General features: G+C 58.4%; 1 protein-coding gene across 4 annotated transcripts in view; it reads left to right on the top strand.

Annotated features, from left to right (window-relative positions):
* fndc3a (fibronectin type III domain containing 3A) overlaps positions 1-26919 on the top strand; it is a 406018-nt gene that overhangs the window by 135344 nt on the left and 243755 nt on the right. Inside the window, exon 1 of one of the 4 annotated variants that reach the window (XM_072514252.1) lies at positions 23904-24007. The exons of the other annotated variants lie outside the window; for them this stretch is intronic. The gene's annotated coding sequence lies outside the window, so the exon portion shown is untranslated. Of the gene's footprint in view, positions 1-23903; positions 24008-26919 lie in introns of those variants that run through there. 4 annotated transcript variants of the gene reach the window in all.

Below are 26919 nucleotides of genomic sequence, written 5' to 3'. Positions count from 1 at the left end.
GAATTTTAAACTGGCCTACATCTACATTACTGTAACTAATATTTAAACTAACTATTTTATATCACATTCGTCATTCCTAAACCTCTTGATTTTTGTGCCAAGTCCTTTTTTAGGAAGGCTAATTGGATGATCTTGAGGCTGTGTGGGTGGGGAAGGCTCCGTGGGTGAGGGGGGTGGGGTTTAACGTTTCCAAGCTTGTCACTACTACTGGACAGCTAATATTGCAATGGTTAGGAAATGGGCGGTGGAGGAGCAGTCAGTTTGGGAGTTGATGGAGGCAGCCTCGTGTAAGGGGACCAGCCTGAGGGCACTGTTGTTGACACCACTTCCATTCTTGCCGGCCAAGTACTTCACGTGCCCGGTGGTAGTATCAGCACTGAGGGTTTGGAACCAGTGTCGGCAGCACTTTGGATTGGAAGGCGTATTTGTGTGTGTCGATTTCTGATAATCATAGGTTTGCTCAGGCAGGGTCGGATGTGAGTTTCCAGAGGTGGCGGCAGCTGGGGATAGAATATTTTGGGTATTTGTTTGTGGGAGGGAAGTTTGCAGGCCTGAAGAAGTTGGAGGAGCCATATCAGTTGCTGAAGGGGAATGGATTCAGATATCTGCAGGTTTAGGACTTCATGAGAAAGGAGGTGCAGTTGTTTTCGATGTTACCACCCTGTTGCTGCAGGATAGGCTACTGTTCGAGGATGAGTTGGGGGAATACAAGTTTGCGGATATACATGGGGAGCTGTTGAAGAGGAAGATGCTCAATGGCGGAGGGTTTGAATCAAGCATTGGGGGCCAGAGCATGGAATGAAGGTCTGCGGAGGGTGAATGCATTCTCGTTGTGTGCAAGACTAGGCCTTATCCAATTTTAGGTGGTGCTCAGGGCCCACATGACGGTGTCCAGGATGAGTTGGTTCCGAGTCTGGCGGTGGTGATATTTGGTGTGTCAGAGGATCCGGGAGTGTAGGTGGGGAGAGAGGCTGACATGTTGGCCTTTGCCTCCCTGATACCCCAGAGACTGATTTGTTGTGCTGGCCAGACTCTGAGCCTCTGAAGGCAGAGGTATGGGTGAGCGATTTGGTAGAGTTCTGCAATTGGAAAAGATCAAATTCGCCATTCGAGGTTCGGAGGAGGGGTTCACCTCGAGGTGGAAGCTGTTCATCAATTTCTTTAAGTCGTATTGAGTCATCGGGGAGAGCTGTTTCCGTTTATCTTTCGTCTGGGTGGGGCAGGTAGGGTGAAAAATTGGAAAAGAGTGGGTGCCGGGGTGGCAGTGGAGTGAGTGGGAGATGTTTGTTGGGGTAGGGAGGGGGATGCAGGGAGGGAGGCGTTTGTTTCTTGTTGCCGTGGTTGGCTTTTGTACTTGGTTATGTTTATATTGAAAATGCTTTCAACAAAATGTTTTCCACAAAATGTTTTCCAACAAAGTTTAAAAAGTGGAAGTTGTAAGATAGGCTTGGTCTGTGGTGAGATAGTGATGTAGTGTTAACATCACTGGACTAGTAATCCAGATGCCCAGGCTAATCCTTTGGAGATGGGTTCAAATCCCACCATGGCAGCTGGTGGGATTTGAATTCAATTAAAGAGGAGCAGAAGTGGATCATTTGACCCTTGTGCCTGCTCTACCATTCAATAAGATCATGGCTGATCTGTTTGTGTTTCGAGTTCCACATTCCCATGTTCCTCCAATAATGCCTGATTCCCTTGCCTAACAAGAATCTACCTCTGCCTTCGATATATTCAATGACCCTGCTTTCATCGGTTCCTGAGGCAGAGTTCCAAAATTGCACATTTCTCCTTATTCCTGTCCTATAAGGGTGACCCCTAATTTTTAAACCATACCCCACAAGAGGAAACATCCTTTTCATGTCCACCTTGTCAAGAGTATTCAGGATCATGTATACTTAGTTATCTAGCATTCTTCTAAACTCCAGTGGGAATATGCTCACCCTGTCCAACATATCGTAAGACAACCCACTCATTCCAGTTATCAATGTAGTAAATCTCCTCTGAACTACCTCCAACGCATGTACATCCTTCCTTAAATAAGGAAACCAAAACTACACAGTATTCAAGATGTGGTCTTACCAATACCCTGTATAACTGACACACAACATACTTATTTTTATGTTAAATTCCTCTCATGATCAAGGATAACATTCCATTAACCCTGTTGATTACGTGCCATACCTGCATATAACATTTTATGACCCATGCACGAGGACGCCTAGATTCCTCTGCACCCCAGAATTCTGCAGTCGTTCTCCATTTAAACAATAGTCTGCTTTTTCATTCTTCCTGCCAAAGTGAACAACTTCGCATTTTCTCACATTTAAAGCAGTACAAGTTTGAAGAGCAATCAGCTCCTCCGCTCTTTTTAAAAATAATGTCATAGGATATTTTTACATCTACCCGACAACCAGTTGTAGCTCAATGTTCAACCAAAAGGCTCCATCTCTCATAGTGCAACACTCCCTCCGTGCTGCTTTGAACTGTCATTCTAGATTTCATGCTCAAGTCTCTGGAAAAGAGCTTGAAGCTACAACTTTCTGATTCGGAGTCAAGAGTGCTAGTGTCTGCACGACAGCTGAAATCCTAAAATGAATCTCCTGTGACAGCTTGATCCTGTGTCAGGAAAACAGGTAGTTTTAGAAAAGCTGTATTTGTTTTGCTAAATATTAGAAATAAGGTGTAAATTTAAATAGGTTTAATTTAGTGGTTCTGTTTAAAGGGAGTAAACTAATAAGCAATCCTGCGTTACAACCTTAGTTGGTGTTATAACTGGAAGGGAAGATCCCAGAATGGACCTCTGGCCCATAGAACATTACAGCGCAATACAGGCCCTTCGGCCCTCGATATTGCGCCGACCTGTGAAACCACTCTAAAGCCCATCTACACTATTCCCTTATCCTCCATATGTCTATCCAATGACCATTTGAATGCCCTTAGTGTTGGCGAGTCCACTACTGTTGCAGGCAGGGCATTCCTCGGCCTTACTACTCTCTGAGTAAAGAACCTACCTCTGACATCTGTCCTATATCTATCTCCCCTCAATTTAAAGCTATGTCCCCTCATGCTAGACATCACCATCCGAGGAAAAAGGCTCTCACTTTCCACCCTATCCAATCCTCTGATCATCTTGTATGCCTCAATTAAGTCACCTCTTAACCTTCTTCTCTCTAACGAAAACAGCCTCAAGTCCCTCAGCCTTTCCTCATAAGATCTTCCCTCCATGCCAGGCAACATTCTGGTAAATCCCCTCTGCACCCTTTCCAATGCTTCCACATCCTTCCTATAATGCGGCGACCAGAATTGCACGCAATACTCCAAATGCGGACGCACCAGAGTTTTGTACAGCTGCAACATGACCTCATGGCTCCGAAACTCAATCCCTCTACCAATAAAAGCTAACACACCGTACGCCTTCTTAACAACCCTATCAACCTGGGTGCCAACTTTCAGGGATCTATGTACATGGACACCGAGATCTCTCTGCTCATCCACACTGCCAAGAATCTTACCATTAGCCCAGTACTCTGTCTTCCTGTTATTCCTTCCAAAATGAATTACCTCACACATTTCTGCATTAAACTCCATTTGCCACCTCTCAGCCCAGCGCTGCAGCTTATCTATGTCCCTCTGTAACTTGTAACATCCTTCCGCACTGTCCAAGATTTTGCCCACAACAGAAGTAAGGCTCACTGGTCTATAGTTACCTGGGTTGTCTCTACTCCCCTTCTTGAACAAGGGGACAACATTTGCTATCCTCCAGTCTTCTGGCACTATTCCTGTAGACAAAGATGACTTAAAGATCAAAGCCAAAGGCTCAGCAATCTCCTCCCTAGCTTCCCAGAGAATCCTAGAATAAATCCCATCCGGCCCAGGGGACTTATCTATTTTCACACTTTCCAGAATTGCTAACACCTCCTCCTTATGAACTTCAAGCCCTTCTAGTCTAGTAGCCTGAATCTCAGTATTCTACTCGACAACATTGTCTTTTTCCTGTGTGAATACTGATGAAAAATATTAATTGAGCACCTCTCCTATCTCCTCGGACTCCAAGCACATCTTCCCACTACTGTCCTTGACTGGCCCTACTCTAAACCTAGTCATTCTTTTATTCCTGACATATCTATAGAAAGCTTTAGGGTTATCCTTGATCCTACCTGCCAAAGACTTCTCATGTCCCCTCCTGGCTCTTCTTAGCTCTCTCTTTAGGTCCTTCCTAGCTAACTTGTAACTCTTGAGCGCCCTAACTGAACCTTCATGTCTCATCTTTACATAAGCCTCCTTCTTCCTCTTGACAAGTGTTTTGACTGCTTTAGTAAACCACGGTTCCCTTGCTCGACCACTTCCTCCCTGCCTGACAGGTACATACTTATCAAGGACACGCAGTAGCTGTTCCTTGAACAAGCTCCACATTTCCATTGTGCCCATCCCCTGCAGTTTTCCTCTCCATCCCATGCATCCTAAGTCTTGCCTCATCGCATCATAATTGCCTTTGCCCCAGATATATCTCTTGCCCTGAGGTATATACCTATCCCTTTCCATCACTAAAGTAAACATAATCAAATTGTGGTCACTATCACCAAAGTGCTCACCTACCTCCAAATCTAACACCTCTCCTGGTTCATTACCCAGTACCAAATCCAATATGGCCTCGCCTCTCGTTGGCCTATCGACATACTGTGTCAGGAAACCCTCCTGCACACATTGGACAAAAATGGACCCATCTAAAGTACTCGAACTATAGCATTTCCAGTCAATATTTGGAAAGTTAAAGTCCCCCATAACAACTACCCTGTTGCTTTCGCTCCTATCCAGAATCATCTTTGCAATCCTTACCTCTACATCTCTGGAACTTTTGGCCTATAGAAAACCCCTAACAGGGTGACCTCTCCTTTCCTGTTTCTAACCTCAGCCCATACTACCTCAGTAGACGAGTCCTCATCAAAAGTCCTTTCTGCCACCGTAATACTGTCCTTTTTTGTTTTCTTCTCCCGCCCTCTCTCCGGCCCACCCTCTGTCCCACTCTCCCACCTTCTCTCTAGCCCTCACTCCCGGCCTCTCTCCTTCCCTCTAGCCCTTTCTCCCGCCCTCTCACACTGCATTCCCTACATCCCTCTCTCTCTCTGCACTCCCTCTGTAAATCTCTCTATCCCTCTCCCTCCCTCCCTCTCCCTCTCCCTCCTTCTATCCCTCTCCCTCCCTCCCCTCTATCCCTCTCCCCCTCTACCTCTCCCAATCCCTATCCCTCTCCCTATCCCTCCCTCTATCCCTCTCCCTATCCCTCCCTCTATCCCTCTCCGCCCTCTCCCTCCCTCTATCCCTATCTATCCCTCTCCCCCCGCTCCCCCCTCTATCCCTCTCCCCCCTCCATCCCTCTCCCCCTCCCTCCATCCCTCTCCCCCCTCCCTCCGTCCCTCTCCCCCCTCCCTCCATCCCTCTCCCCCCTCCCTCCATCCCTCTCCCCCCCTCCGTCCCTCTCCCCCCCTCCGTCCCTCTCCCCCCCTCCGTCCCTCTCCCCCCCTCCGTCCCTCTCCCCCCCTCCGTCCCTCTTCCCCCCTCCGTCCCTCTCCCCCCCTCCGTCCCTCTCCCCCCCTCCGTCCCTCTCCCCCCCTCCGTCCCTCTCCCCCCCTCCGTCCCTCTCCCCCCCTCCGTCCCTCTCCCCCCCTCCGTCCCTCTCCCACCCCCTCCATCCCTCTCCCCCCTCCATCCCTCTCCCCCCCCTCCATCCCTCTCCCCCCAGCATCCCTCTCCCTCCTTCCATCCCTCTCCCCCTTCCATCCCTCTCTCCCCTTCCATCCCTCTCTCCCCTTCCATCCCTCTCTCCCCTTCCATCCCTCTCTCCCCTTCCATCCCTCTCCCCCCTCCATCCCTCTCCCCCCTCCATCCCTCTTCCCCCCCCCCTCCCTCCATCCCCCCCCCCCGTCCATCCCTCTCCCCCCCCGTCCATCCCTCTCCCCCCCCCGTCCATCCCTCTCCCCCCTCCCTCCATCCCTCTCCCCCTCCCTCCATCCCTCTCCCCCTCCCTCCATTCCTCTCCCCCCTCCCTCCATCCCTCTCCCCCCTCCATTCCTCTCCCTCCTCCATCCCTCTCCCCCCCCTCCATCCCTCTCCCCCCACCATTCCTTTCCATCCCTCTCCCCCTCCCTCCATCCCTCTCCCCCATCCCTCTCCCCCCTATCCCTCCCCCCCCTATCCCTCCCCCAACCCATCCCTCTCCCCCTCTCTATCCCTTTCCCCCCCTATCCCTCTTCCCCCCTATCCCTCTCCCCCCTCTATCCCTCTCCCCCCTCTATCCCTCTCCCCCCTCTATCCCTCTCCCCCCTCTATCCCTCTCCCCCCTCTATCCCTCTCCCCCCTCTATCCCTCTCCCCCTCTATCCCTCTCCCCCCCTCTATCCCTCTCCCCCTCTATCCCTCTCCCCCCCTCTATCCCTCTCCCCCCCTCTATCCCTCTCCCCCCCTCTATCCCTCTCCCCCCTCTATCCCTCTCCCCCCCCTATCCCTCTCCCCCCTCTATCCCTCTCCCCCCTCTATCCCTCTCCCCCCCTCTATCCCCCTCCCCCCCTCTATCCCTCCCCCCTCTATCCCTCCCCCTCTATCCCCCTCCTCCTCCTCTTTCCCTCCCCCTCTATCACCCTCCTCCTCCTCTATCCCTCCCCCCTCTCCCCCCTTTATTCCTCCCCCTCTCTCCCCCTCTATCCCTCCCCCCTCTATCCCTCCCCCTTCTATCCCTCCCCCTTCTATCCCTCCTCCCTCCCTCTCCCCCTCCCTCTCCCCCTCCCTCTCCCCCTCCCTCTTCCCCCTCCCTCTCCCCCCTCCCTCTCCCCCCTCCCAATCCCCCCTCCCTCTCCCCCCTCCCTCTCCCCCCTCCCTCTCCCCCCTCTATCCCTCTGCCCCCTCTATCCCCCTCCCCCCTCTATCCCTCTCCCCCTCCTCTATCCCACTCCCCTCTCCCCCTCCTCTATCCCTGTCCCCCATCTCTATTCTCTCCCCCATCTCTATTCTCTCCCCCCCTCTATCCCTCTCCCCCTCTATCCCTCTCCCCCTCTATCCCTCTCCCCCTCTATCCCTCTCCCCCCTCTATCCCTCTCCCCCCTCTATCCCTCTCCCCCCTCTATCCCTCTCCCCCCTCTATCCCTCTCCCCTCTATCCCTCTCCCCCCCTCTATCCCTCTCCCCCCCCCTATCCCTCTCCCCCCTCTATCCCTCTCCCCCCTCTATCCCTCTCCCCCCTCTATCCCTCTCCCCCTCTATCCCTCTCCCCCCTCTATCCCTCTCCCCCCTCTATCCCTCTCCCCCTCTCCCTCCTCTATCCCTCCCCCCCTCTATCCCTCTCCCTCCCTCCCTCTATCCCTCTCCCTCCCCCCTCTATCCCTCTCCCTCCCCCCCTCTATCCCTCTCCCTCCCCCCTCTATCCCTCTCCCTCCCCCTCTATCCCTCTCCCCCACCCTCTATCCCTCTCCCACCCCTCTATCCCTCTCCCTCCTCCCTCTATCCCTCTCCCTCCTCCCTCTATCCCTCTCCCTCCTCCCTCTATCCCTCTCCCTCCCCCCTCTATCCCTCTCCCTCCCCCCCTCTATCCCTCCCCCATCCCTCTCCCCCCTCTGTCCCTCTCTCCCCCTATCCCTCCCCCTCTCCCTCTCTCCCCCTCTCCCTCTCTCCCCCTCCCCCTCTATCCCCCTCCCCCTCTATCCCCCTCCCCCTCCTCTCTCCCTCCCCCCATCCCCCTCCCCCCATCCCCCTCCCCCTCCTCTATCCCTCTCCCCCTCTATCCTTCTCCCCCCTCTATCCCCCTCCCCCTCCTCTATCCCTCTCCCCCCTCAATCCCTCTCCCCCTCTATCCCTCCCCCATCCCTCACCCCCCTCTATCCCACTCCCCCCCCGTTTTCCCTCTCCCCCCCCTCTATCCCTCTCCCCCCCTCTATCCCTCTCCCCCCTCTATCCCTCTCCCCCCTCTATCCCTCTCCCCCCTCTATCCCTCTCCCCCCTCTATCCCTCTCCCCCCTCTATCCCTCTCCCCCCTCTATCCCTCTCCCCCTTCTATCCCTCTCCCCCCTCTATCCCTCTCCCCCCTCTATCCCTCTCCCCCCCTCTATCCCACTCCCCCCTCTATCCCTCTCCCCCCTCTATCCCTCTCCCCCCTCTATCCCTCTCCCCCCTCTATCCCTCCCCCTCTATCCCTCTTCCCTCTATCCCTCTCCCCCCCTCTATCCCTCTCCCCCCCTCTATCCCTCTCCCCCTCTCTCTCCTCTATCCCTCTCCCTCCCCCCCCCACTATCCCTCTCCCTCCCCCCCTCTATCCCTCTCCCTCCCCCCTCTATCCCTCAACCTCCCCCCTCTATCCCTCTCCCTCCCCCTCTATCCCTCTCCCTCCCTCTATCCCTCTCCCTCCCCACTATCCCCCGCCCTGATCCCTCTCCCCCCGCCCTCTATCCCTCTCCTCCCTCTATCCCTCCCCCTATCCCTTTCCCCCCTCTGTCCCTCTCCCCCCTCTATCCCTCTCCCCCCTCTCCCCGCTCCCCCCTCTATCCCTCTCCCCCCTCCCCCCCTCTATCCCTCTCCCCCCTCTATCCCTCTCCCCCCTCTATCCCTCTCCCCCATCCCTCCCCCTCACTCTCTCCCCCTCCCCCTCTATCCCCCTCCCCCTCCTCTATCCCTCCCTCCCTATCCCCCTCCTCTATCCCTCTCCCCCCTCTATCCCTCTCCCCTCCTCTATCCCTCTCCCCCTCAATCCCTCTATCCTTCTCCCCCTCTATCCCTCCCCCCATCCCTTTCCCCCCCTCTATCCCTCTCACCCCCTCTTTCCCTCTCCCCCTATCCCTCTCCCCCTCCTCTATCCCCTCCCCCCTCTATCCCCCTCCCCATCCTCGATCCCCCTCCCTCTCCTCTATCCCTCTCCCCCTTCTATCCCTCCCCCCTATTCCCCTCCCCCTCCTCTATCCCTCTCCCCCCTCTATCCCTCTCCCCCCTCTATCCCTCTCCCACCCTCTATCCCCCTCCCCTCGTCTATCCCTCTCCCCCTCTATCCCTCTCCCCTCGTCTATCCCTCTCCCCCTCTATCCCTCTCCCCCTCCATCCCTCTACCCCTCCCTCCATCCCTCTCCCCCTCCATCCCTCTCCCCCCCTCCATCCCTCTCCCCCCTCCATCCCTCTCCCCCCTCCATCCCTCTCCCCCCTCCATCCCTCTCCCCCCTCCATCCCTCTCCCCCCTCCATCCCTCCCCCCCTCATCCCTCTCCCCCCTCCATCCCTTCTCCCCCCTCCATCCCTCTACCCCCCTCCATCCCTCTCCCCCCTCCATCCCTCTCCCCCTCCCTCCATCCCTCTCCCCCCTCCATCCCTCTTCCCCCCTCCATCCCTCTCCCCCCTCCATCCCTCTCCCCCCCCCTCCATCCCTCTCCCCCCCCCTCCATCCCTCTCCCCCCCTCCATTCCTCTCCACCCACCATTCCTCTCCACCCACCATCCCTCTCCACCCACCATCCCTCTCCACCCACCATCCTCTCCCCCCATCCCTCTCCCCCCACCATCCCTCTCCCCCCACCATCCCTCTCCCCTCTCCCTCCCGTCCATCCCCGTCCATCCTCTCCCGTCCATCCCTCTCCCCGTCCATCCCTCTCCCTCCGTCCATCCCTCTTCCCCCCTCCATCCCTCTTCCCCCTCCATCCCTCTCCCCCTCCCTCCATCCCTCTCCCCCACCCTCCATCCCTCTCCCCCTTCCCTCCATCCCTCTCCCCTCCCTCCATCCCTCTCCCCTCCCTCCATCCCTCTCCCTACCTCCATCCCTCCCTCTCCCCCCTCCCTCCCCCTCCCTCCATCCCTCTCCCCCTCCCTCCATCCCTCTCCCCCCTCCCTCCATCCCTCCCCCCCTCCCTCCATCCCTCTTCCCCCTCCCTCCATCCCTCTTCCCCCCTCCCTCCATCCCTCTCCCCCTCCCTCCATCCCTCTCCCCCTCCCTCCATCCCTCTCCCCTCCCTCCATCCCTCTCCCCCTTCCTCCATCCCTCTCCCCCTCCCTCCATCCCTCCCCCCTCCCTCCATCCCTCTCCCCCTCCATCCTCTCCCCCCTCCTCCATCCCTCTCCCCCCTCCACCCCTCTCCCCCCTCCATCCCTCTCCCCCCCTCCATCCCTCTCCCCCTCCATCCCTCTCCCCCTCTCTATCCCTCCCCTCCATACCTCTCCCCCTCTTTATCCCTCCCCCTCCATCCCTCTCCCCCTCTCTATCCCTCTCCCCCCTATCCCTCTCCCCCCTATGCCTCTCCCCCCTCTATCCCTCTCCCCCCTCTATCCCTCTCCCCCGTCTATCCCTCTCCCCCGTCTATACCTCTCCCCCGTCTATCCCTCTCCCCCGTCTATCCCTCTCCCCCATCTATCCCTCTCCCCCGTCTATCCCTCTCCCCCCTCTATCCCTCTCCCCCCTCTATCCCTCTCCCCCTCTAACCCTCTCCCCCCCTCTATCCCTCTCCCCCCTCTATCCCTCTCCCCCTCTATCCCTCTCCCCCTCTATCCCTCTCCCCCCTCTATCCCTCTCCCCCTCTCCCCCCTCTATCCCTCTCCCCCTCTATCCCTCTCCCCCCTCTATCCCCCCTCTATCCCTCCTCCCCCCTCTATCCCCCTCCTCCTCTATCCCCCTCCTCCTCCTCTATCCCTCCCCTCTATCCCCCTCCTCCTCCTCTATCCCTCCCCCCTTTATTCCTCCCCCTCTCTCCCCCTCTATCCCTTCCCCTCTATCCCGCCCCCCCTCTATCCCTCCCCCTCTATCCCTCCCCCCTCCCTCTCCCCCCTCCTCTCCCCCTCCCTCTCCCCCTCCCTCTCCCCTCCCTCTCCCCCCTCCCTCTTTCCCCCCTCCCTCTCCCCCTCCCTCTCCCCCCTCCCTCTTTCCCCCTCCCTCTCCCCCCCTCTCCCCCCCTCTATCCCTCTGCCCCCTCTATCCCCTCCCCCCTCTATCCCTCCCCCCTCTCTATCCCTCTCCCCGTCTATCCCTCTCCCCGTCTATCCCTCTCCCCGTCTATCCCTCTCCCCCCCTCTATCCCTCTCCCCCCTCTATCCCTCTCCCCCCTCTATCCCTCTCCCCCTCTAACCCTCTCCCCGCCCTCTAACCCTCTCCCCCCCTCTATCCCTCTCCCCCCCTCTATCCTCTCCCCCCTCTATCCCTCTCCCCCTCTATCCCTCTCCCCCCTCTATCCCTCTCCCCTCTATCCATCTCCCCCCTCTATCCCCCCTCCCCCTCTATCCCTCCCCCTCTATCCCCCTCCTCCTCCTCTATCCCTCCCCCTCTATCCCCCTCCTCCTCTATCCCTCCCCCCTTTATTCCTCCCCCTCTCTCCCCCTCTATCCCTTCCCCTCTATCCCTCCCCCCTCTATCCTCCCCCCTCTATCCCTCCCCCCTCTATCCCTCCCCCCTCTATCCCTCCCCCCTCTATCCCTCCCCCCTCCTCTATCCCTCTCCCCCTCCTCTATCCCTCTCCCCTCTATCCCTCTCCCCCTCCTCTATCCCTCTCCCCCTCCTCTATCCCTCTCCCCCTCTATCCCTCTCCCCCTCCTCTATCCCTCTCCCCTCCTCGATTCCTCTCCCCCCTCTATCCCTCTCTCCCCTCTATCCCTCTCTCCCCTCTATCCCTCTTCCCCCTCTATCCCTCTCCCACCCTCTATCCCTCTCCCCCCTCTATCCCTCTCCCCCCTCTATCCCTCTCCCCCCTCTATCCCTCTCCCCCCTCTATCCCTCTCCCCCCCCTCTATCCCTCTCCCCCCTCTATCCCTCTCCCCCCCCTCTATCCCCTCTCCCCCCCCATCCCTCTCCCCCCTATCCCTCTCCCCCCTCTATCCCTCCCCCCGTCTATCCCTCCCCCCCCGTCTATCCCTCTCCCCCTCTATCCCTCTCCCCCCTCTATCCCTCTCCCCCTCTATCCCTCTCCCCCCTCTATCCCTCTCCCTCTCTATCCCTCTCCCCCCTCTATCCCTCGCCCCTCTATCCCTCTCCCCTCTATCCCTCTCCCCCTCTATCCCTCTCGCCCCTCTATCCCTCTCCCCCCTCCCCCCTCTATCCCTCTCCCCCTCTATCCCTCTCCCCCTCTCCCTCCTCTATCCCTCTCCCTCCCCCCTCTATCCCTCCTCCCCCCTCTATCCCTCCTCCCCCCTCTATCCCTCCTCCTCCTCTATCCCTCCCCTCGATCCCCCTCCTCCTCCTCTATCCCTCCCCCTCTATCACCCTCCTCCTCCTCTATCCCTCCCCCCTCTCCCCCCTTTATTCCTCCCCCTCTCTCCCCCTCTATCTCCGTCTATCCCTCCCCCTCTATCCCTCCCCCTCTATCCCTCCCCCCTCTATCCCTCCCCCTCTATCCCTCCCCCCTCTATCCCTCCCCCCTCTATCCCTCCCCCCTCTATCCCTCCCCCCTCTATCCCTCCCCCCTCTATCCCTCCCCCCTCTATCCCTCCCCCCTCTATCCCTCCCCCCTCTATCCCTCCCCCCTCTATCCCTCCCCCCTCTATCCCTCCCCCCCTCCCTCTCCCCCCCCCTCTCCCCCTCTATCCCTCTGCCCCCTCTATCCCCCTCCCCCCTCTATCCCCCTCCCCCCTCTATCCCTCTTCCCCTCCCCCCTCTATCCCTCTCACCCATCTCTACCCCTCTCCCCCCCCCTCGATCCCTCTCCCCCTCTCCCCCCCCTCTATCCCTCTCCCCCCTCTATCCCTCTCCCCCCTCTATCCCTCTCCCCCCTCTATCCCGCTCCCCCCCTCTATCCCTCTCCCCCCCCTATCCCTCGCCCCCCTCTATCCCTCTCCCCCCCTCTATCCCTCTCCCCCCCTATCCCTCTCCCCCCTCTATCCCTCTCCCCCCTCTATCCCTGTCCCCCCCTCTATCCCTCTCCCCCCTCTATCCCTCTCCCCCCTCTATCCCTCTCCCCCTCTCCCTCCTCTATCCCTCTCCCTCCCCCCTCTATCCCTCTCCCTCCCCCCCATCCCTCTCCCTCCCCCCCTCTATCCCTCTCCCTCCCCCTCTATCCCTCTCCTCCCCCCTCTATCCCACTCCCTCCCCCCTCTATCCCTCTCCCTCCCCCCTCTATCCCTCTCCCCCCTCTGTCCCTCTCCCCCATCCCTCTCCCCCCTCTGTCCCTCTCTCCCCCTATCCCTCCCCCTCTCCCTCTCTCCCCCTCCCCATCTATCCCCCTCCCCCTCCTCTCTCCCTACCCCCATCCCCCTCCCCTCCTCTATCCCTCTCCCCCTCTATCCTTCTCCCCCCTCTATCCCCCTCCCCCTCCTCTATCCCTCTCCCTCCTCTATCCCTCTCCCCCCTCTATCCCTCCCCATCCCTCACCCCCCCCTCTATCCACTCCCCCCCGTTTTCCCTCTGCCCCCTCTATCCCTCCCCCCCTATCCCCTCCCTCCTCTATCCCTCCCCTCCTCTATCCCTCTCCCCCCTCTATCCCTCTTCCCCCCTCTATCCCTCTCCCCCCTCTATCCCTCTCCCCCCCCCTCTATCCCTCTCCCCCCTCTATCCCTCTCCCCCCCTATCCCTCTCCCCCCCTCTATCCCTCCCCCTCTATCCCTCTACCCCCCTCTATCCCTCTTCCCCCCTCTATCCCTCTCCCCCTCTCTCTCCTCTATCCCTCTCCCTCCCCCTCACTATCCCTCTCACTCCCCCCCTCTATCCCTCTCCCTCCCCCCTCTATCCCCCCCCTCCCCCCCTCTATCCCTCTGCCTCCCCCTCTATCCCTCTCCCTCCCCCCTCTATCCCTCTCCCCCCCTCTATCCCTCTCCCCCCCCTCTATCCCTCTCCCCCCCCTATCCCTCTCCCCCCCTCTATCCCTCCCCCCCTCTATCCCTCTATCCTCTCCCCCCCTCTATCCCTCTTCCCCCCTCTATCCCTCTCCCCCTCTCTCTCCTCTATCCCTCTCCCTCCCCCCCACTATCCCTCTCACTCCCCCCCTCTATCCCTCTCCCTCCCCCTGTATCCCCCCCCTCTCCCCCTCTACCCCTCTCCCCTCCTCTATCCCTCTCCCCCCTCAATCCCTCTCCCCCTCTATCCCTCCCCCCTATCCCTCTCCCCCCCTCTATCCCTCCCCCCTCCCTCTCCCCCCTCCTCTCCCCCCTCCCTCTCCCTCCCCCCTCCTTCTCCCCCCTCCCTCTCCCCCCTCCCTCTCCCCCCTCCCTCTCCCCCTCCCTCTTCCCCCCTCCCTCTCCCCCTCCCTCTCCCCCCTCCCTCTCCCCCCTCCTCTCCCCCCCTTCCTCTGCCCCCCTCCTCTCCCCCCCTCCCTCTCCCCCCCTCCCTCTCCCCCCTCCCTCTCCCCCCCTCCCTCTCCCCCCCTCCTCTCCCCCCCTCCTCTCCCCCCCTCCTCTCCCCCCCTCCTCTCCCCCCCTCCTCTCCCCCCCTCCTCTCCCCCCCTCCTCTCCCCCTCTATCCCTCTGCCCCCTCTATCTCTCTGCCCCCTCTATCCCTCTGCCCCCTCTATCCCTCTGCCCCCTCTATCCCTCTGCCCCCTCTATCCCCCTCCCCCTCTATCCCTCTCCCCATCTCTATCCCTCTCCCCGCCTCTATCCCTCTCCCCCTCTATCCCTCTCCCCCCTCTATCCCTCTCCCCCTCTGTCCCTCTCCCCCCCTCTATCCCTCTCCCCCCCTATCCCTCTCCCCCCCTCTATCCCCCTCTATCCCTCTCCCCCCCCCCCTCTATCCCTCTCCCCCCTCTATCCCTCTCCCCCCTCTATCCCTCTCCCCCCTCTATCCCTCTCCCCCCTCTATCCCTCTCCCCCCTCTATCCCTCTCCCCCCTCTATCCCGCTCCCCCTCTATCCCGCTCCCCCCTCTATCCCTCTCCCCCTCTCCTCCCCCCTCTATCCCTCTCCCACCCCCCTCTATCCTCTCCCTCCCCCCCTCTATCCCTCTCCCCCTCTATCCCTCTCCCCCTCTATCCCTCTCCCCCTCTCCCTCCTCTGTCCTCTCCCTCCCCCCTCTATCCCTCTCCCTCCCCCCTCTATCCCTCTCCCTCCCCCCTCTATCCTCTCCCTCCCCCTCTATCCCTCTCGCTCCCCCCTCTATCCCTCTCCCTGCACCCCTCTATCCCTCTCCCTCCCCCCTCTATCCCTCTCCTCCCCCCCTCTATCCCTCTCCTCCCCCCCTCTATCCCTCTCCCTCCCCCTCTATCCCTCCCCCCCCATCCCTCTCCCCTCTCTCCCCTATCTCTCCCCCTCCCTCTCTCCCCCTCCCCCTCTATCCCCCTCCCCCTCCCCCTCCTCTCTCCCTCCCCCATCCCCCTCCCCCTCCTCTATCCCTCTCCCTCTCTATCCTTCTCCCCCCTCTATCCCCCTCCCCCTCCTCAATCCCTCTCCCCCTCAATCCCTCTCCCCCTCTATCCCTCCCCCATCCCTCACCCCCCCTCTATCCCACTCCCCCCCGTTTTCCCTCTCCCCCCTCTATCCCTCTCCCCCCATCTATCCCCTCCCCTCCTCTCCCCCTCTCCCCCCTCAATCCCTCTCCCCCCTCTATCCCTCTTCCCCCCCCCCCATCCCTCTCCCCCCTCTATCCCTCTCCCCGTCTATCCCTCTCCCCGTCTATCCCTCTCCCCCGTCTATCCCTCTCCCCCCTCTATCCCTCTCCCCCCTCTATCCCTCTCCCCCCTCTATCCCTCTCCCCCCTCTATCCCTCTCCCCGTCTATCCCTCTCCCCCGTCTATCCCTCTCCCCCGTCTATCCCTCTCCCCCGTCTATCCCTCTCCCCCGTCTATCCCTCTCCCCCGTCTATCCCTCTCCCCCGTCTATCCCTCTCCCCCCTCTATCCCTCTCCCCCCTCTATCCCTCTCCCCCCTCTATCCCTCTCCCCCCTCTAACCCTCTCCCCCCCTCTATCCCTCTCCCCCTCTATCCCTCTCCCCCTCTATCCCTCTCCCCCTCTATCCCTCTCCCCCTCTATCCCTCTCCCCCTCTATCCCTCTCCCTCCTCTATCCCTCCCCCCTCTATCCCTCCTCCCTCTATCCCTCCTCCCCCCTCTATCCCTCCTCCCCTCGATCCCTCCCCCTCTATCCCACTCCTCCTCCTCCTCTATCCCTCCCCCTCTATCCCCCTCCTCTATCCCCCTCCTCCTCCTCTATCCCTCCCCCCCTTTATTCCTCCCCTCTCTCCCCCTCTATCCTCCCCCCTCTCTCCCCCTCTATCCCCCCCCCCTCTATCCCTCCCCCCTCTATCCCTCCCCCCTCTATCCCTCCCCCCTCTATCCCTCCCCCTCTATCCCTCCCCCCTATCCCTCCCCCTCCCTCTCCTCCTCCCTCTCCCCCCTCCCTCTCCCCCCTCCCTCTCCCCCCTCCCTCTCCCCCCTCCCTCTCCCCCCCCCTCTCCCCCCTCCCTCTCCCCCCTCCCTCTCCCCCTCCTCTCCCCCCTCCCTCTCCCCCTCCCTCTCCCCCCTCCCTCTCCCCCCTCCCTCTCCCCCCTCCCTCTCCCCCTCCTCTCCCCTCTCCCTCTCCCCCCTCCCTCTCCCCTCTCCCTCTCCCCCCTCCCTCTCCCCCTTCCCTCTCCCCCCTCCCTCTCCCCCTCCCTCTCCCCCTTCCCTCTCCCCCCTCCCTCTCCCCCCTCCCTCTCCCCCCTCCCTCCCTCCCTCCCCCCCTCCCTCTCCCCCCTCCCTCTCCCCCCCTCCCTCTCCCCCTCCCTCTCCCCCTTCCCTCTCCCCCCCTCCCTCTCCCCCCCCTCCCTCTCCCCCCTCCCTCTCCCCCCTCCCTCTCCCCCCTCCCTCTCCCCCCTCCCTCTCCCCCCTCCCTCTCCCCCCCTCCCTCTCCCCCCCTCCCTCTCCCCCCCTCCCTCTCCCCCCTCCCTCTCCTCCCTCTCCCCCTCTCCCCCCCCTCTCCCCCCTCTCCCCCTCTATCCCTCTGCCCATCTATCCCCCTCCCCCCTCTATTCCCCTCCCCCCTCTATCCCTCTCCCCCCTCCCCCCTCTATCCCTCTCCCCCTCCGCTATCCCTCTCCCCCTCCGCTATCCCTCTCCCCCTCCTCTATCCCCCTCTTCTATCCCTCTCCCCCTCCTCTATCCCTCTCCCCCTCCTCTATCCCTCTCCCCCATGTCTATCCCTCTCCCCCTCCTCTATCCCTCTCCCCCTCCTCTATCCCTCTCCCCCTCCTCTATCCCTCTCCCCCCTCTATCCCTCTCCCCCCCCTCTATCCCTCTCCCCCCTCTATCCCTCTCCCCCCTCTATCCCTCTCCCCCCTCTATCTCTCTCCCCCCTATCCCTCTCCCCCTCTATCCCTCTCCCCCCCTCTATCCCTCTCCCCCTCTATCCCTCTCCCCCTCTATCCCTCTCCCTCCTCTATCCCTCTCCCCCCTCTATCCCTCCCCTCCCCCCTATCCCTCTCCCCCTCTATCCCTCTCCCCCCTCTATCCCTCTCCCCTCTATCCCTCTCCCCTCATCCTCTCCCCCCTCTATCCCTCTCCCTCTATCCCTCTCCCTCCCCCCTCGATCCCTCTCCCTCCCCCCTCGATCCCTCTCCCTCCCCCCTCGATCCCTCTCCCTCCCCCCTCGATCCCTCTCCCTCCCCCCTCTATCCCTCTCCCTCTCCCCCCTCTATCCCTCTCCCCCCTCTATCCCTCTCTCCCCTATCCCTCCCCCTCTCCCCCTCCCCCTCCATCCCCCTCCCCTCCTCTATCCCTCCCCCAATCCCCTCCCCCTCCTCTATCCCTCTCCCCCTCTATCCTTCTCCCCCCTCTATCCCCCTCCCCCCTCCTCTATCCCCCTCCCCCTCCTCTATCCCTCTCCCCCCTCAATCCCTCTCCCCCTCTATCCCTCCCCATCCCTCACCCCCCCCTCTATCCCACTCCCCCCCCCGTTTTCCCTCTCCCCCCTCTATCCCTCTCCCCCCCTCTATCCCTCTCCCCCCCCTCTATCCCTCTCCCCCCCCTCTATCCCTCTCCCCCCCTCTATCCCCTCCCCTCCTCTATCCCCTCCCCTCCTCTATCCCCTCCCCTCCTCTATCCCTCTCCCCCCTCTATCCCTCTCCCCCCTCTATCCCTCTTCCCCCCTCTATCCCTCTCCCCCCTCTATCACTCTCCCCCCTCTATCCCTCTCCCCCCTCTATCCCTTACCCCCCCCTCTATCCCTCTCCACCCCTCTATCCCTCTCCCCCCCTCTATCCCTCTCCCCCCCTCTGTCCCTCTCCCCCCCCTCTATCCCTCCCCCCTCTATCCCTCTTCCCTCTATCCCTCTCCCCCACTCTATCCCTCTCCCCCCCTCTATCCCTCTCCCCCCCTCTATCCCTCTCCCCCCTATCCCTCTCCCCCTCTCCTCTATCCCTCTCCTCCCCCCCCCACTATCCCTCTCCCTCCCCCCCTCTATCCCTCTCCCTCCCCCCCTCTATCCCTCTCCCTCCCCCCTCTATCCCTCTCCCTCCCCCCCTCTATCCCTCTCCCTCCCCCCTCTCCCCCCGCCCTCTATCCCTCTCCCCCCGCCCTCTATCCCTCTCCCCCCGCCCTCTATCCCTCTCCCCCCGCCCTCTATCCCTCTCCCTCCGCCCTCTATCCCTCTCCCCCCGCCCTCTATCCCTCTCCCCCCGCCCTCTATCCCTCTCCCCCGCCCTCTATCCCTCTCCCCCCGCCCTCTATCCCTCTCCCCCGCCCTCTATCCCTCTCCCCCGCCCTCTATCCCTCTCCCCCCGCCCTCTATCCCTCTCCCCCCGCCCTCTATCCCTCTCCCCCCGCCCTCTATCCCTCTCCCCCCGCCCTCTATCCCTCTCCCCCCGCCCTCTATCCCTCTCCCCCCGCCCTCTATCCCTCTCCCCCCCGCCCTCTATCCCTCTCCCCCCGCCCTCTATCCCTCCCCCCTATCCCTCTCCCCCCCCCCTCTGTCCTCTCCCCCCTCTATCCCTCTCCCCCCTCTATCCCTCTATCCCTCTCCCCCTCTATCCCTCTATCCCTCTCCCCCCTATCCCTCCCCCTCCCTCTCTCCCCTCCCCCTCTATCCCCCTCCCCTCCCCCTCTATCCCCCTCCCCTCCCCCTCCTCTATCCCTCCCTCTCTACCCCTCCCCCTCCTCTATCCCTCTCCCCCTCTATCCCTCTCCCCCCTCTATCCCCCTCCCCCTCCTCTATCCCTCTCCCCCCTCAATCCCTCTCCCCCTCTATCCCTCCCCCCCTATTCCTCTCCCCCCTCTATCCCTCTCACCCCCTCTTCCCCTCTCCCCTCCTATCCCTCTCCCCTCCTCTATCCCCCTCCCCCCTCTATCCCCCTCCCCTCCTCGATCCCCCTCCTCTCCTCTATCCCTCTTCCCCCTTCTATCCCTCCCCCCCTATTCCCCTCCCCCTCCTCTATCCCTCTCCCCCCTCTCCCCCCTCTATCCCTCTCCCCTCCTCTATCCCTCTCCCCCTCCTCTATCCCTCTCCCCTCCTCTATCCCTCTCCCCTCCTCTATCCCTCTCCCCCCTCTATCCCTCTCCCCCCTCTATCCCTCTCCCCCCTCCATACCTCTCCCCCTCCCTCCATCCCTCTCCCCCCTCCATCCCTCTCCCCCTCCATCCCTCTCCCCCCTCCATCCCTCTCCCCCCTCCATCCCTCTCCCCCCTCCTTCACTCCCCCCCCCCTCCATCCCTCTCCCGCCCTCCATCCCTCTCCCCCCCTCCATCCCTCTCCCCCCCTCCTTCCCTCTCCCCCCCTCCATCCCTCTCCCCCCCTCCATCCCTCTCCCCCCTCCATCCCTCTCCCCCCTCCATCCCTCTCCCCCCTCCATCCCTCCTCCACTCCATCCTCTCCCTCCATCCCTCTCTCCCCCCTATCCCTCACCCCCCTATCCCTCACCCCCCCTATCCCTCACCCCCTCCTATCCCTCACCCCCCTATCCCTCACCCCCCCATCCCTCACCCCCCCTATCCCTCTCCCCCCTCTATCCCTCTCCTCCCCCATCCCTCCCCCCCAATCCCTCTCCCCCCTCTATCCCTCTCCCCCCCTCTATTCCTCTCCCCCCATTCCTCTACCCCCTCTCCCCCTCTATCCCTCTCCCCCCCTCTATCCCTCTCCCCCCCCCTCTATCCCTCTCCCCCCCCCCTCTATCCCTCTCCCCCCTCTATCCCTCTCCCCCCCCTCTATCCCTCTTCCCCCCCTCTATCCCTCTCCCCCCTCTATCCCTCTCCCCCCTCTATCCCTCTCCCCCCTCTATCCCTCTCCCCCCTCTATCCCTCTCCCCCCTCTATCCCTCTCCCCCCTCTATCCCTCTCCCCCCCTATCCCTCTCCCCTCTATCCCTCTCCCCCCTCTATCCTTCTTCCCCCCCTCTCTATCCCTCTCCCCCCTCTCTATCCCTCTCCCCCTCTCTATCCCCCTCCCCCTCTATCCCTCTCCCCTCTATCCCTCTCCCCCCCAATCCCTCTCCCCCCCTATCCCTCTCCCCCCCCCCTATCCCTCTCCCCCCCCCCCTATCCCTCTCCCCCCCCCTCTATCCCTCTCCCCCCCCTCTATCCCTCTCCCCCTATCCCTCTCCCCCCCTCTATCCCTCTCCCCCCTCTATCAATCTCCCCCTCTCTATCCCTCTCACCCTCTATCCGTCCCCCCCTCTATCCCTCTCCCCCCCCTCTATCCCTCTCCCCCCCCTCTATCCCTCTCCCCCCCCTCTATCCCTCTCCCCCCCCTCTATCCCTCTCCCCCCTCTATCCCTCTCCCTCTCTATCCCTCTCCCCCCCTCTATCCCTCTTCCCCTCTATCCCTCTCCACCCCTCCCCCCCTCTATCCCTCTCCCCCCCCTCTATCCCTCTCCCCCCCTCTATCCCTCTCCCCCCCTCTATCCCTCTCCCCCCTCTCTATCCCTCTCCCCCCTCTCTATCCCTCTCCCCCCTCTCTATCCCTCTCCCCCCTCTCTATCCCTCTCCCCCCCTCTATCCCTCTCCCCCCCCTCTATCCCTCTCCCCCCCCTCTATCCCTCTCCCCCTCTATCCCTCTCCCCCCTTCCCCCCTCTATCCCTCTTCCCCCCCCCCCCTCTATCCCTCTCCCTCCCCCCCCTATATCCCTCTCCCTTCCCCTATCCCTCTATGTATTTGTATTCCTCTCCCTCTCTATCTCTATCTCTCCCTCTGCTCTCTATCTATCTCTTTCACTCCCTCTCTCACCTCCGGTTCCAATTCCTTCACCCGTAATACTGTCCTTGACTAACAATGCCACCTCTCCCCTCTTTTACCACCTTCCCTGAGCTTACTAAAATATCTAATCCCCGGCACCTGAAACAACCATTCCTGTCCCTGCTCTATCCATGTCTCCGAAATGGCCACAACATCGAAGTCCCAGGTACCAACCCATGCCGCAAGTTCATCCACCTTATTCCGGATTCTCCTGGCATTGAAGAAGACACACTTTAAACCACCTTCCTGCCTGCCGGTACACTCCTGCAACTTTGAAACCTTAATCATGACCTCACTACTCTCAACCTCCTGTTTACTGGAGCTACAATTCAGGTTCCCAAGCCCCTGCTGAACTAGTTTAAACCCTCCGAAGAGCATTAGCAAATCTCCCCCCCCCCCAGGGTATTGGTACCCCTCTGGTCCAGGTGTAGACCATCCCGTTTATAGAGGTCCCACTGACCCCAGAATGAGCCCAATTATCCAGAAATCTGAAACCCTCCCTCCTGCACCATCCCTGTAGCCACGTGTTCAACTCCTCTCTCTCCCTATTCCTCGTCTCACTATCACGTGGCACGGGTAACAACCCAGAGATAATAACTCTGTTTGTCCTAGATCTCAGTTTCCACCCTAGCTTCCTGAATTCCTGCCTTACATCCCTATTTTGTTTCCTCCCTACGTCGTTGGTACCTATGTGGACCACAACTTGGGACTGCTCCCCCTCCCCCTTAAGGATCCCGAAAACACGATCCGAGACATCACGCACCCTGGCACCTGAGAGGCAACACACCAACCGCGAGTCTCTCTCGTTCCCACATAATCTATCCCCCTAACTATGGAGTCTCCAATGACTAATGCTCTACTCCTCTCCCCCCTTCCCTTCTGAGCAACAGGGACAGACTCTGTGCCAGATGCCAGAGGCCTGTACCCCATGGCTTACCCCTGGTAAGACCCCCCCTCCCAACAGTATCCAAAGCGGTATACTTGTTACTAAGGGGTATGACCACAGGGGATCCCTGTACTGACTGCTTCCCTTCCAGCCCCTCTCACCGTCATCCATCTATCTTTATTCTTCCGAGTAACTACATCCCTGACGCTTCTGACTATGACCACCTCTGCCTCCCGAATGATCCGAAGTTCCTCCAGCTCCAGTTCCCTAACGCGGTTCTGAGGAGCTGGAGATGGGTGCACTTCCCACAGATGAAATCAGCAGGGACACTGATGGCGTCCCTCACCTCAAACATTCAGCAGGAGCAACATTGCACTACCTTCCCTGCCATCCCCTCTAGATAAAAAAAGAAAAAGAAAGAGATTACCTGTTGTTCACTCCCCTTCTCAGCAAGCACTCACAGCAACCTCTGCGCCCCGCACGATAACACCTGAGGGAAAATAAAAGAAAAACAACTTACCAGTCACAAGCCAATCCCTTACCTGCAGGCTGTGACTTCATGGTTCAACTTCTTTCTACTTCTACCTGCCCTCGAGCCTTCCTCTTGATCTTTACAGCAGTTGTTTTTTTTTGGTTAGAGGAGAGGGTAGGGAGGGAAACACTGAAGAAGTGTTTCGGGTTTAAGTGTCACTTGACAACAGCTCCTCCACAATCCACCTTCAAGTTAGGGTGAGCACAACAGACGTATGCAAATTGCCCCCGCAACAGCCAATCAGCAGCTACGCTCTACTGCCCTCTGCTGGATGCTTGTCTTCACTTGAACAGCTAGGGTCTCTTGCTCAGGTACACCTTCAAGTTAGGGTGAGCACAACAGGTGTATGCAAATTGCCCCGCAACAGCCAATCAGCAGCTCCGCTCTACTGCCCTCTGCTGGATCTTAACTTTTTTTTTAGAAAACGTGGGGGAACAGAGTCACAGAACTGCTAATTAGTTTTTAATCAACAAAAAACATTTATTAAATATGAGAAGTTTGATTATAATACAATACTCTTTCCCTCCTATTTATCTTTGAATATACACAGGTTATAAGGTTGAAATGGGGTATAAAGTATAACTTCGGCTATAATGGTCTCAGTAACACACTGTCCCTTTAAACACACAGGCTGACTGTGGTCAGACACACTCAACTCTGAAAGAGTGAATTTCTGTGGATTTCTCCTCAAAATCCCCGCAGATGATTCTTATATCGTCAGCCACCTTGTCTCACTGAACTCCAGCTTCCATGCGGGTGATTTCAAATTCCACTTTAAAAACACACATTCAACCCTTTTAAATCCGTAATTTTCAAACCCAGGGTTGCAACCAGCGAGTGGGTCACGGCGGGTGTCGGAAGGTGTCCCAATCGTGCGAAGTAGTGCCCAACAGCACGACTGTCTTTTTGAAATGCCGGCCGTGACCGGGTTCAGAATGTTGGCCATTCTGTGCATGCGTTCACCCTCAGCAATGTGCAGTCCCAGAGCCCAGCAGCACAGAACGCCGCCTCAGGATGTCAGCGCTGACCCAGGAGCAGATTTTCTTTTGAATTGCTGGAGTCTTCCTGCTTGGAGCGGTGATAGCTAACAGGCCACGCATCCCATACGTTGATCTTGCGTGTTCTGGCCGCGAGTGAGATTCCTCCATTTTGCAGCTGCCAGCTGTGCTGGCGTGAGCTCCAGGGTCTCTGGTGAACCCTTGAAGAAGACTGAAAACAGGAGCAAAGCACCATAAAGATAATTACTTGTGTTATGGGTTTATTAATTGTGCCATTGCAAATCAGGATTCAAAGTTCATGTGTGTTATATGCAGGGAAGCACTGGCAAATGAAAGTGTAAAACCCTCAAAACTTTCAAAGATATTTGAAGACTAATGGCATGGCAGGTTCGAGGACAAACGTCTTCATTTTCTTTCAACGGAAGCCGTGAGTTATTACATCATCAGCTGACATTATCAGAAGTTTAACATTGAATAACAAAGCAAGTGAGATCATGAGGACCAAGCAGGCTCACCTGTCACATTAAAGGTAAGTGAAAATGGTGGCCGACGTGGGTCGCGAAGGTCGGCCAGTTGGTAAAAATGGGTCCCAGGCAAAAAAAAGTTTGAAAAATACTATTTTAAATTCATAGAACTTTTTTTTGTTACAGTGCAGAAGGAGGCCATTCGGCCCATCGAGTCTGCACCGGCCCTTGGAAAGAGCACCCACTTAAACCCACACCTCCACCGTAACCCCGTAACCAATTAGCCCCACCCAACCTTTTTAGACACTAAGGGCAATTTATCATGGCCAATCCACCTAACCTGCACGTCTTTGGACTGTGGGAGGAAACCGGAGGAAATCCACACGACCACGGGGAGAACGTGCAGACTCCGCACAGTGACCCAAGTCGGGAATTGAACCTGGGACCCTGGAGCTGTGAAGCAAATGTGCTAAATAATGCTTTCCCTCAGTTGTTTCCATCAAGGTTTCTCTTTCAGGTTTTATTCCTCCCCCTGCAGGATTCTTTGGGTCTTGACTTACATAAACTCTTCACATTTGCTTTAACTATTGATTCCCAGACTGTATTAAGATGGCACCTAACTTTTGATTTGCCTCTTTCCCATTTTAAATTTGGTTACTGCAGCTGTCTCTTCAATTCAGGACGCATTATCGTTTTTTTTCCTTTAATTCTACTGAACAGTATTTTGTTCAAGGTCTTGTTCTCTGATCCCTGTTTTTTTATTTTTCTAATTAAGGGGAAATTTAGCGTAGCCAATCCATCTACCCTGCACATCTTTGGGTTGTGGGGGTGAGATCCACACAGGCACTGGGAGAATTGCTTCTTTAACTCCAGACTTCCTAAGACCTCAGAACTAGGAGCAGGAGTAGGCCATCTGACCCCTTGAGCCTGCTCCGCCATTCAATAAGATCATGGCTGATCTTTTTGTGGACTCAGCTCCACTTATCCGCCTGCTCACCATAATCCTTAATTCCTTTACTGTTCAAAAATATATCTATCTTTGCCTTAAAACATTCAATGAGGTAGCCTCAATGCTTCACTGGCCAGGGAATTCCACAGATTTACAACCCTTTGGGTGAAGAAGTTCCTCCTCAACTCGGTCCTAAATCTAACCCCCCTTATTTTGAGGCTATGCCCCCTAGTTCTAGTTTCACCTGCCAGTGGAAACAACCTCCCTGCTTTTATCTTAACCAAGTAGTTTAAATCCTGCCAGTGGCCAGGGACAGCAGGGTGTGACTGCAAGTCAGGCAGGTAAAGGGAACCAGCAGTCAGGAACTCAGGAGCCTCAGCCCTTGACTCTGTCCAACAGGTATGAGGCACTTGCTCCCTGTGTGGATGGTGAACAGGGCTGCAGGAAGGATGAGTCAGCTGACCAAGGCACCATGGTTCAGCAGGCCATTCAAGGGGAGGGAGTAAATAGGCAAGTTGTAGTTGTAGGGGATTCTATTATCGGGGGATAGATAGTATCCTTTGTGAGCAGGATAAAGAGTCCCGCATGGTATGTTGCCTGCCTGGTGCTAGGGTGCGGGACATCTCTGACCGGCTTGAAAGGATACTGGAGAGGGAGGGGGAGGATCCAGTTGTTGTGGTCCATGTTGGTACCAACAACATAGGCAAGTCTAGGAAAGAGGACCTGTTTAGAGATTATAAAGAGCTAGGATTCAAATTAAAAAACAGGTCCTCAAGGGTCATAATCTCCGGATTACTGCCAGAGCCACGTGCAAATTGGCATAGGGAGGCAAGAATAAGGGAAGTTAACACGTGGCTGAAAGAGTGGTGTGGGAAAGAGGGGTTCCTTTTCATGGGACACTGTCCCTGTTTTGGGACAGGGGGGACCTATACCGTTGGGATGGTCTCCACCTGAACCGAGCTGGGACCAGTGTTGTGGCGAAAAGAATAAATAGGGTGGTCAATAGGACTTTAAACTAAAGATTGGGGGGGAAGGGAAAGTCAGGGAACCAAGAGGTGAAGTAATCAGTGGGAAGCGTAGCTGCTTAGGAATACAAAAAGCACGAAAAGACAAAACTCAGGAGAGGTTACGATAGTCCCCATCCCACAAAATATGACACAGTGTATGGAAAGGCTCAGTAAACCAAGGTCCACCACACTAAGAAAACAAAAAGAGACGGTCAATAGAGAATTAAAGGTGCTATATTTAAATGCGCGCAGTGTACGGAACAAGGTAGATGAGGTTGTGGCCCAGATTGTGACTGGCAGGTATGATGTGGTAGGCATCACAGAGACATGGTTGCAGGGGGTTCAGGACTGGCATTTAAACATCCAGGATTCACAACCTATCGAAAAGACAGGGAGGTGGGCAGAGGGGCGGGGTTGCCTTGTTAATTAGGAATGAAATTAATCAATAGCACTAAATGACATAGGGTCAGATGATGTGGAGTCTGTGTGGGTAGAGTTGAGGAAACCACAAAGGCAAAAAAAACCATAATGGGAGTTATGTACAGGCCTCCTAACAGTGGTCAGGACCAGGGGCACAAAATGCACCACGAAATAGAAAGTGCATGTCAGAAAGGCAAGGTCACAGTGATCATGGGGGACTTCAATATGCAGGTGGACTGGGTAAATAATGCTGCCAGTGGACCCAAGGAAAGGGAATTCATTGAATGTTTACAGGAGGACTTTTTGGAACAGCTTGTGATGGAGCCCACGAGGGAACAGGCCATTCTGGACTTAGTGTTATGTAATGAGCCAGACTTGATTAAAGATCTTAAAGTAAGGGAGCACTTAGGAGGCAGTGATCATAATATGGCAGAATTCAATCTTCAATTTGAAAGAAAGAAGGTAGAATCAGATGTAAAGGTGTTACAGTTAAATAAAGGTAACTACAGGGGCATGAGGGAGGAACTGACGAAAATCGACTGGGAGCAGAGCCTAGTGGGAAAGACAGTAGAACAGCAATGGCAGGAGTTTCTGGGAGTAA

Source organism: Scyliorhinus torazame, chromosome 8 (assembly GCF_047496885.1).
Source record: "Scyliorhinus torazame isolate Kashiwa2021f chromosome 8, sScyTor2.1, whole genome shotgun sequence".
NCBI classification, from domain to species: domain Eukaryota; kingdom Metazoa; phylum Chordata; class Chondrichthyes; order Carcharhiniformes; family Scyliorhinidae; genus Scyliorhinus; species Scyliorhinus torazame.
The sequence above is the reverse complement of the archived record's forward strand: the minus strand, read 5'-3'. Positions and strand labels throughout refer to the sequence as shown.